Source organism: Chinchilla lanigera, unplaced genomic scaffold, assembly GCF_000276665.1.
Source record: "Chinchilla lanigera isolate Chin_1 unplaced genomic scaffold, ChiLan1.0 scaffold00147, whole genome shotgun sequence".
NCBI lineage: Eukaryota > Metazoa > Chordata > Mammalia > Rodentia > Chinchillidae > Chinchilla > Chinchilla lanigera.
Genome location: NW_004955548.1, coordinates 220688 through 230624, shown reverse-complemented (window position 1 = coordinate 230624; position 9937 = coordinate 220688). Strand labels below are relative to the sequence as shown.

Here is a 9937-nt window from a genome sequence, read left to right as displayed (position 1 = left end):
CGCGCCCGCGCCCACGCCTCTGCAGCAAAGCGGCCGCGCGGAACGCGCTGCGGCAGGAACCGCGCGCCGCGAGGGTGTCGGGAAGGGGCGGAGGGATACTGCGGGAAGGGCGGCGCCCCCTCCCAGGCCCACCGTAGTCCCGACCCGCGGGGGGGCGGGGCCGGCGCTAACCGCAGTCTGGGGGGCGGCTTCGCGCCAGCCTGCCTCGGGAGTGCCGGGCGCACCCTCGCGTGCAGACCACTACCCCGTCTCCGGCGCCGCGCCACGCCACGCCAGGGCTGCCGTGCCCTGTGGGACGGGACGGGCGGGCGGCTGTGGGCGGCGGGGATGCGCGGGGAGGGGGCAGCAAGGCCGGGAGCTTGGCAACTGCAGTGCTGGAGGCGGCAGCGGATGGATACCGAACGCCCCTCTGTGAGGCTGCACCGCAGTCTGCGCAGTGCCTGCCCCCCCCCACTCCCCCTCCTTTCCGGGCTCTGGGGGAGGGTGCCAAGTCCTGTGGGCGGGCTGCGGGGGTGGCTGCGCAGCACACCGCCGACGAGGCTCCCCCATGTTCGTCTTTCCCTGCTTCTAGAGCCATGAAGATGAAGTAGGCGCTTCTGCGGTTCAGGCACCTGGGATGGGCGCCCCAGGAGCCTGCTCTTACAGAGGAGGGCTGACCTAGACCTCTATAGCCTTAGAAAACCAAGCAGAGGGCCGGGCCAAGAGTCATTCTTTCTGCCACACTGATTGTTTCTCAATTCCAAATGGGAACTCATGTGCTCATTGTGCTGTTCCCACAGTTGCCAAAGAAACTAAGGCCTTCTCCTGTTGGGACTCGCAGGGAGTCTGTCATACAGTCCTCTGTCTGCTGCGCAAGGGCCCAGGGTCAGGCACCAGGTGGGACCTCGGTCCTGGCTTCCAACCCACACTTTTGTCTGGAAAGGTGACCACTACGCATGCAGTTCTTCAAGGCAACGCTGAGCTGATCTCCTATACTCCCACTGTAAGCTCTGAGTCCTGCTTAATGAATGCTTATGCTCCTTTCCCCTAAATGTATGTAAGTGTTGATTCTGGCTAGAGCAAGGTAATTTTGGTTTTACTCTGTTTCACAAAGGAAGTGTTCTTTTTTAGGTCTTTTCCACCACTGTACCCTCAGGGCAGTAGGCAAAGTGATCAGTAGTTAAAGCATGTCTGGGGCAGTTGGGTCATGAGAATTCCATAGTACCCTTTACTGGTTGCATCCCAGTGGACTTAGCCCAGATTTTCCCACAAAAGGAATAAATGCTCTCTATATGGCTTTTCAATGGAGGAAGGGAGCAAAAGAGGACTACAGAAATTGTGAACTACCCCTGAAGCATACTTATTTTAGAAACAGTTTTCATACTTCCATTTTAAATTACAAAGCAGAATACTGGCACAAAAACAGACACAAGGATCAATGGAACAGAATAGAGGATGCAGAAACAACCCCAAGCACACCCATTTGTGCTTTCACAAAGGGTCCATAAACATATACATTAAGAAAGATACAGTCTTTAATAAATGGTGTTGGGAAAACTGGCTATCCACATGCAGGAGCTTGAATCTAGACTCACATTTCTTACCATGCACTAAACTAAAACCAAAACGGGTCAAATAACTGTTAAAATTAAAACAGTTAACCTGCTGGAAGATAAAATAGGTTAACCTCTTGAAGTCATAGGCATATGAAACGACTTTCTGAATAGAACCCTAGTTTCACAGGAAATAGTGCCTAGAATCAATAAATAGGATCATGTCAAAAAAACATCTGCACAACAAAGGAAACAACCAATAGAGTGAAGAGAAAGCCTACAAAATGGGGGAAAAAGGTTTTGCCAGATATTCCTCAGATAGAGGGCTAACAGAATTTTGAAAGAACTCAAAGAAATTAAAACCCCTAGAATAAAAGATCCAGTCAAAATATGAGCAAATGAAATGAATATACACTTCACAGAAGTACAAATGGCCAATAAATATATCAAATGTTCAGTGTTGCTTGCTATTAGAGAAATGTAAATTTAACCAATACTATGATTCCATCTTACCCCAGAAAACATGGCCATCATCAATAAATGTAATAAATGCTGATAAGGCTTGGGGAAAAAGTAAAACTCCATTATTAGTGGGACTGTAAATTGGTGCAAGGACAGTGGAAATCAGTATGGAGATTCCTCAAAACACTGAAACTAGAAATTCCATTTGACTCAGCTATTTCCCTTCTAGATATCTATTTTCCCAAAAGGTTTTAAGACATCCTATTAAAATGATACATGCATACCCATGTTTATAGTTGTGGGGAGCAGCTGAAACGAGCACGATCGCATGTATGGAGCCGGAGCAAGAACAGTCCCGAAAACAAAGAGCACCTGAGGCAAACCACAGAACAAGCTTCTCCAGTCCACAGAACACCATGGATCGCAGGCAATTCAAGTGAACAGGTTGCTAGGCAGAGGGGTGTCACGTGATATCAACCTGCCAAATGTATAAATAAATGTGCTGAAGTGGTTGAGCAGTTTCTTTCTTCCCATCTGGAGAGATCCACTTGATCCCAGCTTGCAGTATCTTGTCTTCTTCACTTTCTTGCTGCCCTTTCATGGTCTTTACCCTGGGAAGTTCAAGAGCCATGCTGGCCGTGGCATATAGCAGTATAATTCATAGTAGTTAAATTTTGAAGCAGCCTGTATATCCATCAACAGATAAATAGGTAAAGAAAATATAGTATTTACATACAATGGTGTACTATTCTTCCACAAAGAAAGATAAACTTGAGTCATCTATAGAAAATGGATGCACCTTGGGACCATAATATTATGTGAAATAAATAAGGCAACCTTAAATATTGCATAATTTCTCTTACATGAAAAACCCACATATAAAGAGCAAAATAAAACATGGGTAAGAAAAAGTAGAGGGATAGATCCTTCCCAAATTGGAAGGGAATGAAGAGATGGAGGGAGAGGGAGAAATGGGTGGGGAAGGGCATGTAAAAAGAAATTAAGATGTTCTATGTACATGTAGCAACTCCTGAAAAGGAATGTAAATGTTATATACTGCAAACATGTACTAATAAATTATGGGGAACAAAAGAAAAAAATGGTCTTTTTACCTTGTCATTTGTATTTTGGGGGGACATGTCTCAATTTAACACACCCGTATGTGACTTAGAAGACCCAAGACTTTTAAATTGAGCATTCCTTATCCAAAATGCTTGGGACCAGAAATTTTTATAAGGTATAATCAAAATATTCAGTGATTATTTAAATAAAAATAATACTTCCACAAAATACACATTGCCATTAATCTCCCTCAAAATGTCCCCCTGAATTGTACATATTTATCCCGTCATTCTTGCCATTTTTTGAAGCAGCTCTGGAAGTCCTCTGTCATGATTCTTATAGAAGGTTTGCTCTTATGGTGAATACTGCTGCTGGGTGTCATCCCATGAAGAGGTAGGTCATAAAAGCAAATACATTGTGTCCTCCTTATTCACCATGTCTGGCAGAGTAATAACTCTGGCTTTTCCTCAAACACAAAATACCTATTAGAGGTTAATGTTTGCAATTGATTCACCACATCAAGGCAGCCAAAACAATGCAACTAGACATTCACGAAAAAGGACTTCCAGAACTGCTTCACAAAGTGCAAGAATGATGAAATAATTATTTGCAAAGCAAGGGGGAGTATTATGAGAGGAATCAATGGCAATGTGTCTTTTACTGCAATACATTTTTAAAAATTTAATTATTCAATATATTTGTCAATCATACCTTGTCCTGGTTGAGCAACCCTGATCCAAAATCCAAACTATGAAGCTTCAATTTCAAGCATTTCAAACATAATTTTTTTTTTGTCTTTTTGAGACAGGGTCTCACTATGCAGTTCAGGCTGGACTTAAACTCACTTTGTAGCCCAGGCTGGCCTCGAAATTGCAACAATCCTCCTGCCTCAGTGCCAGGATTACAGGCATGTGCCATCACATCTGGCTTCAAACATAAACTTGGGTCATTTCATATTAAGAATGTTGAACCTGTAGGTCTCTGTAAACATTGCAAAATCTGAAAATCTCAAAATCTGAAACATTTTTGGTCCCAAAAATTTTAGATAAAAGATATCTGCTTAAGAATAGTCATTAAAGACAGTATTTATTATAATAACAAATATAAATAATGTAGACACCACCGGTAAAGGATTAACTTAAGTGTGGTACATTTTATAAAGTACTGTACTATCCTACCTTACTATGATATAAGAGCAAAGTAGCTTTCCATATACCAGAATGGGAATAACTTCGGATACAAATTGAAGTGAAAATGCAAATTTTAAATTTATATGATGTCTTTTATGGAAAGTGATATATATAACAGGGGCTGGGGATTTAGCTCAGCGGCACAGTGCCTGCCTGGCAAGTGCAAGGTCGTGAGTTCAATTCCCAGTACTGGAAAAAAAAAAAAAACAAAAAAAGTGATATATATATCTATATATCTATATATCTATATATCTATATCTATATCATATATATATATATATATAGTTATATATATAGTTATATATATGGTATTTGTGTCTGGATGTCTCCCCAAAGCCTCATGTGGTCATGGGGGAGTGCTTTTTGGAGACAGCTGAATCTAAACTTTGTTATTGGTTAATTGTCTAGTGCTTAGATTGGGGGTGTTAGTGCTACACCTGCCTAGGGCAAGTAGCCTGCATACACGCTAAGGGAGGAAAAGAGGTTTGATCCTCCCTTTTGCTTTTGTTGCTTTTGCTGTTTTCTGCCATCATGAACTCCACGAACTATTGCCCCTCTGCCACCCCACCCTGCCTTGGAGTCAGCTAATCATGGACTGAAACCTCTACAAAGTATGAGCTAAATAAACCTTTCCCTCTTTGAATTTGGGTGTTGGGTATTTTGTCCCAGCAATGAGAAAAGTAACATTATACATACATACATATATATATATATATATATATATATATATATATATATATATGGAATGTGTGTAAACCAAGATGTTAAGCAATTATCTATGGGGATGAGGGTAGACATTGTAGTAAAGAAATATCTTCTCCTTTTTTTCTGTATATAATCTGTATTGTTTGTTTTCCAATGAGAATATATTTATATACGATTAGCATACTTTTCAGCAGTTTTGATTTGCATATCTGTGAGGTGTTTTCCAAAGAATTCTAATCATTATTCTGATGAATTTTTCACATGCTGGGAGGCATGGTTCACTTAGAAGAAGAGAAAACAAAAAGTGTGGAGAAGGATATTCTACAGATTACCAAGCCATATGATTGATTCTGGAGGAAGTCTAGCAAAAGCATTAGTGTAAAAGGAAATGATAGCAGGACCACCTGTGTCCCTGTGGAAAGCCACTGGGACAATACTAGATGCCTTGCTGAGATATGCCAGAAGGAATGATAACATCTTGGCTAACTAAGTCAAGTCTCATTCCTGTGATAATTAAATTGTATTGTCCTCGCTGATCTTGTTAATTATTCCTCCCATTTGCTCTGTTGCTGCTTTTGTTCTTTCCCAATAAAAGGTTACTGGTAAATGGTAACCAAGGCTTCAGTGCGGGAGGCTGCAAGCCCCTAATCCCATAACTTTCTCTCTCCTGTTTTTTTCATCCACGGGCACCTCGTTCTCGGGACCTGTCACCTCAGACAGAAACTGACTATACACCAACACAAAATTATACACTTAAAACATTTTATATGTGAGATTCTCACATACATTTGATGACTATATTTAAAATAATGTTTTCAGAAAAAAAAAGTGAAGATTCCCTCTTCCTGGTTTGGTTAGGTTGTACTGGGTATCATATGTCAAATTGGTTGTTAATATACTGAGGTGGACAGCAGTGATGAGGACACTACTAAGCATGTATTAATGTATTCTTCCACTGTGACATCCAGGAGACAAGCACCACTGCTCCAGGGAGTGAAGGCCACTGCTCCACTGCTCACCAGAATTCAGAAACTCCATATTATTAAAGATGCAATGTTTAAGGAAAGGAAGATACATTATTGGACAATTTATTGGAAAGGTAGAAAAAGGAGGCGATAGATAGCTACCTTGGTACGTCAGGGTAAGGGATCTCCAGAAAGGTGGAGGACCTGAGGGCCCTTTGTACTTGGCTGTTTCTATTGGGTGCCAGGGCCCTCCCCCTATTTGGAATTTGTCATAATCTGATTGGTGTCCTGGACTGTCATAGATGGATCCCAGGCCCCAAGACTCCTAACCCCCTGTGCCAGCATCCACATGCAAATTCTTAAGCGATTTTTATTTGACTTTCTCTTGCCCTGTCAAGCCCTATCTCTAGAATATATGGGTTGGTTAAAAGGTACCTTACATACAAGGTTGAGTTAGCAATTAAGTAAAGAGAAACACAGTGAGAGAATATATTAAATATATTTATATCTAAGTATTTATCTATATCTATATAGATATATATATTAGATAGATAGATAGATAGATAGATAGATATAGAGACAGAGAGTGCTGTTTTTTAAGTGGTCACCCCTTGTCTCCTTTGTAAGGTGGGGAGCAGCACCAGGCTAACCTGGCTAGGGAGCTTACTTGGTTTATCAGCTTTCTCTTGTCTTGTTAATTGCACCCTCAGTAAAGTTTTAACTTTTTCTGGTCAGGATTAGCTACAAAGCCCAAAGAGGCCTTTCTCTGTTTACAAACTCCTTCCCCCTAAACCACTCTCATCTTTATGTAGATTTAAGTTTCTGACCTGTATTATTTTTCTTCTTCCTGAAGAACTTCTTAGCATTTCAAGCAGTTCTGTTGGAGATGAATAATCCTAAATTCTTATGAGTCTGAGAAATAATTTTTTTTCATGTTTGAAGGACAGTTTTGTTATCAGCAGTGCAAAATAGAACTTTAAAATTTAGATTTTCTTTTAGGGATAAGTAACTTCTCCATCCTGTAAAGCATATAACTAGCACCTCTCCTCAGCCCAAAATAAGTGACAAGATAGGACATGCTGGCCTCAGGGGATTGGATCTCAGTTTCCCTTCCACAAGAACAGGCAGAATGAACGGAAGAACTCTGGAAATGACAAAGCAAATGTGGAGATCTGTATCATCATCCTCTGTTCCCTTCCCTTCTGTTGCTTACTATAAAACACCCTTACAGAGTTGTACATAGTGAGATGGTGATATGAGGAGCATGGACCCTCTCCACCACCTCAGAGCTAGCTTCGAATAAATTCTTCTGCGTTTTTACCAAAACAAATGGCCCCTGTTGATTTATTCAGAGGTGAGCAAATGAATCTAAGCTTATGAACCTGAGTGGCTGCTAATAATTTTTGCACAGCCAACTTGTACTTAAATCCTGGCTCCTGAGAGCCATGAGTCTTCTAGTTTTCCACTGGCAAGGTGACAGGCACTTTGGAAAAGGGTCTAACTGCTCCTGGCTAACTGAACCCATGGTCAGGATTTCAGGGACATCTCAGCGGATGCCAGGAATACTTTTGTGACTGCCAATTTTCTCTTCTTTTCTATTCATGGTATCAGCTATGTATAAATACTTTTATTGGTAAAATGATAAAGGTTTGGGGAGCTAATTGACTCCACCAAGTTTCCTACTGCAACATGCACTCCAGAAATCTATTGTTTCCACCATTTGGACCTTTGCTTAAGTCACGCAACAGTGACATTTGGGGTAAGAAAAGCACCTTCATTGTTTGGGGCCATTTGGACCAACTAAAACCATTTTGGGGAACAGACTGGTATGAGAAGAGGCTGAGAGCTAAAAAAAAAATCCAGATATCCATCAAGGGAGGAGGTATACCTACATAAACCCATCCAGGCCATGCCAATAGTGACCAATCTCTTCTCACCAGACTTGACCTCAAAACATCACAGCCAGCTATAAACCTGTCAGTGGACAAATCCAGTATAACTAACCCATGCTCCAGTGACACATCTATGATTCAGTCACTCCTAAAACCCCCATCTATGAATCCATGAACTTTTTGGAAGACATTTAGATATAATCCATAGCAATCCCCAACTTTATACTTCAAGCTTTCTCTTGCTGAACAGGGAGCTCAATGGTTCTCCACATGTAGACACTAATTCTTTTCTCCTTGTCTTCTGACAGGTTTTCCTTGGCCTAGCTGCTGAGCTGTGAGGCACAACATCCCAAGGTAATTAGACAGTGAGCACACAATCCCATCATTAGGGCCAATAGCCCCTCTCAGCCAGAAGTAACTATGATGCCAGAAAACTCCACACCCAAAGCAACTAATTAAGGATTGTGGGGATTTATGTCTCCCAGGAGAAATGAGGCAAGAGATTACAGCATCCATAACCAGCTGATCAAGTGAGTGTAACTTGCCAATTATGGATACCAGAACACATGTACCCAAGCCCTGCAGCTGGTACCAATCAGAGAATGCTATCTTGGAGTCTTGGAATGTGTGGGGATGGTTGTAAACCATGCTGTGCTATGCCATGCTGTAACATCCAGGAGTGGACAGCAGGCCACTGCTCTGCCACATCATGCTACACTCTGCTGGAACACGCAACTCCTAAAATCAGCACCCTCATAAGAATTAAAGAAATGGTTTTTTAGAAAAAGAAGAGGAGACAATTTATAGGAGGGAGAGAGAGAAAGAGTGAGCAGACATTGCATATAGCTACACTGGATGAGTAGGGAGTATTTGAAAGTGAATAACTCATGGATTTCTTGTCTGCAGCTCCTTTTATTGAGTTCCTTGTCCCACATAGACTCCTAGAATCTGATTGACTTCCTGACTTATTCTTCATCCTAACCTTTAATTTCTTCCAGCCATTGGACCTTTCCCTGTCCTTAAAGGAGGATGACATTATGGGTGGGGCCCTTAAGTACAGGTACTTTAGGCTTGAGGACTAAGGGAAAGTTTGCAATTCTTGTGTTAACTGTGGTACCTGGGAACTTCCTGTTTCCTTAGTTCTTTGTTTTTGTCTTTCTAGAGCTCCCTTTCCACTCTAATCACTGGAGTCTGGCTGCAGAGGTCAAAGCTGTCTTATTAATTTTTAATAAAGCCCAATAAGGCCTTCATCCTATCTTTTCCCTAGGACAGTGTCTCTTCTTCCTACATTCCTCCCTCTGAGACAACCATCCAACTGTTGCTGAGGAAAAGGACAGTGACCAGTTTGGCTTCTTCAGTCTGAATGAGATCATAATTTGTCTGATGGACCTCAGTGAAATAAGTCTGGCACTTTGCAGTGGGTTTCATCTGTATGACCATTGGTTAGGTAGCTTCTAGGTGAGAAAAACAAACTTTACCAAGAGATTAAAGCATGTAAAAAAAAAAACAAACAACAACAAAAAAAGAGATTAAAGCATGTTTAACCTAAAACAAGCAATAGAATGGAAAGACAGATTGGGGAAGGAGCCACATCAGCCCTGGTTTTACAGGGTTGGAACAGCAGTTGCAATCAATTGGCCCTTGGAACTCTCAGCAGAGGTCAATGATTGGAGCCCCTCTCTGTATGTCTAGCCTATATCATTATTACTCATGCATATCTCTGGCTATGTCCTCTTGTTTTGTGATGTTCAAGACCAAGTTAAGGTGAGACATTTGTCAATCATAATTTACCTCTTGATATATCAACATCATTTAAGTCTCCTCAAGTACTCCTTCTGGGATCAGAATCAGAGATTCATCACTCTTTCAGCTTGTCTTCTGTCATACGTGTCATCTGTCAGGATAAGTCATGGTCTGTGCTACACAACATGGTGCTCTTTGGAATCATGGGAATATTTTTCCCTTCAGTGACCCTCCTTCTAGCATGAAGCATACTGGTCAACTCATGTCCTCTGGAGGTGGGGGGGGGTGTCCAACAAGCTCCTTGCTCAGGAGGTTGGGTGACTCACCAAAGTTGTAGGATACTGTAGAAAGGTCCCCTCACATCCAGGGTCCTTGCTGACCTTGTA

The 9937-nt window shown here is 41.8% G+C and overlaps 1 protein-coding gene across 1 annotated transcript in view; it reads right to left on the bottom strand.

Annotated features, from left to right (window-relative positions):
- Bhlhb9 (basic helix-loop-helix domain containing, class B, 9) overlaps nt 1-100 on the bottom strand; it is a gene marked incomplete in the record, with an annotated part of 5519 nt that extends 5419 nt beyond the window's left edge. Inside the window, 1 exon segment of the mRNA XM_013508530.1 lies at nt 1-100.
- Nucleotides 101-9937: the final 9837 nt, after the last annotated feature.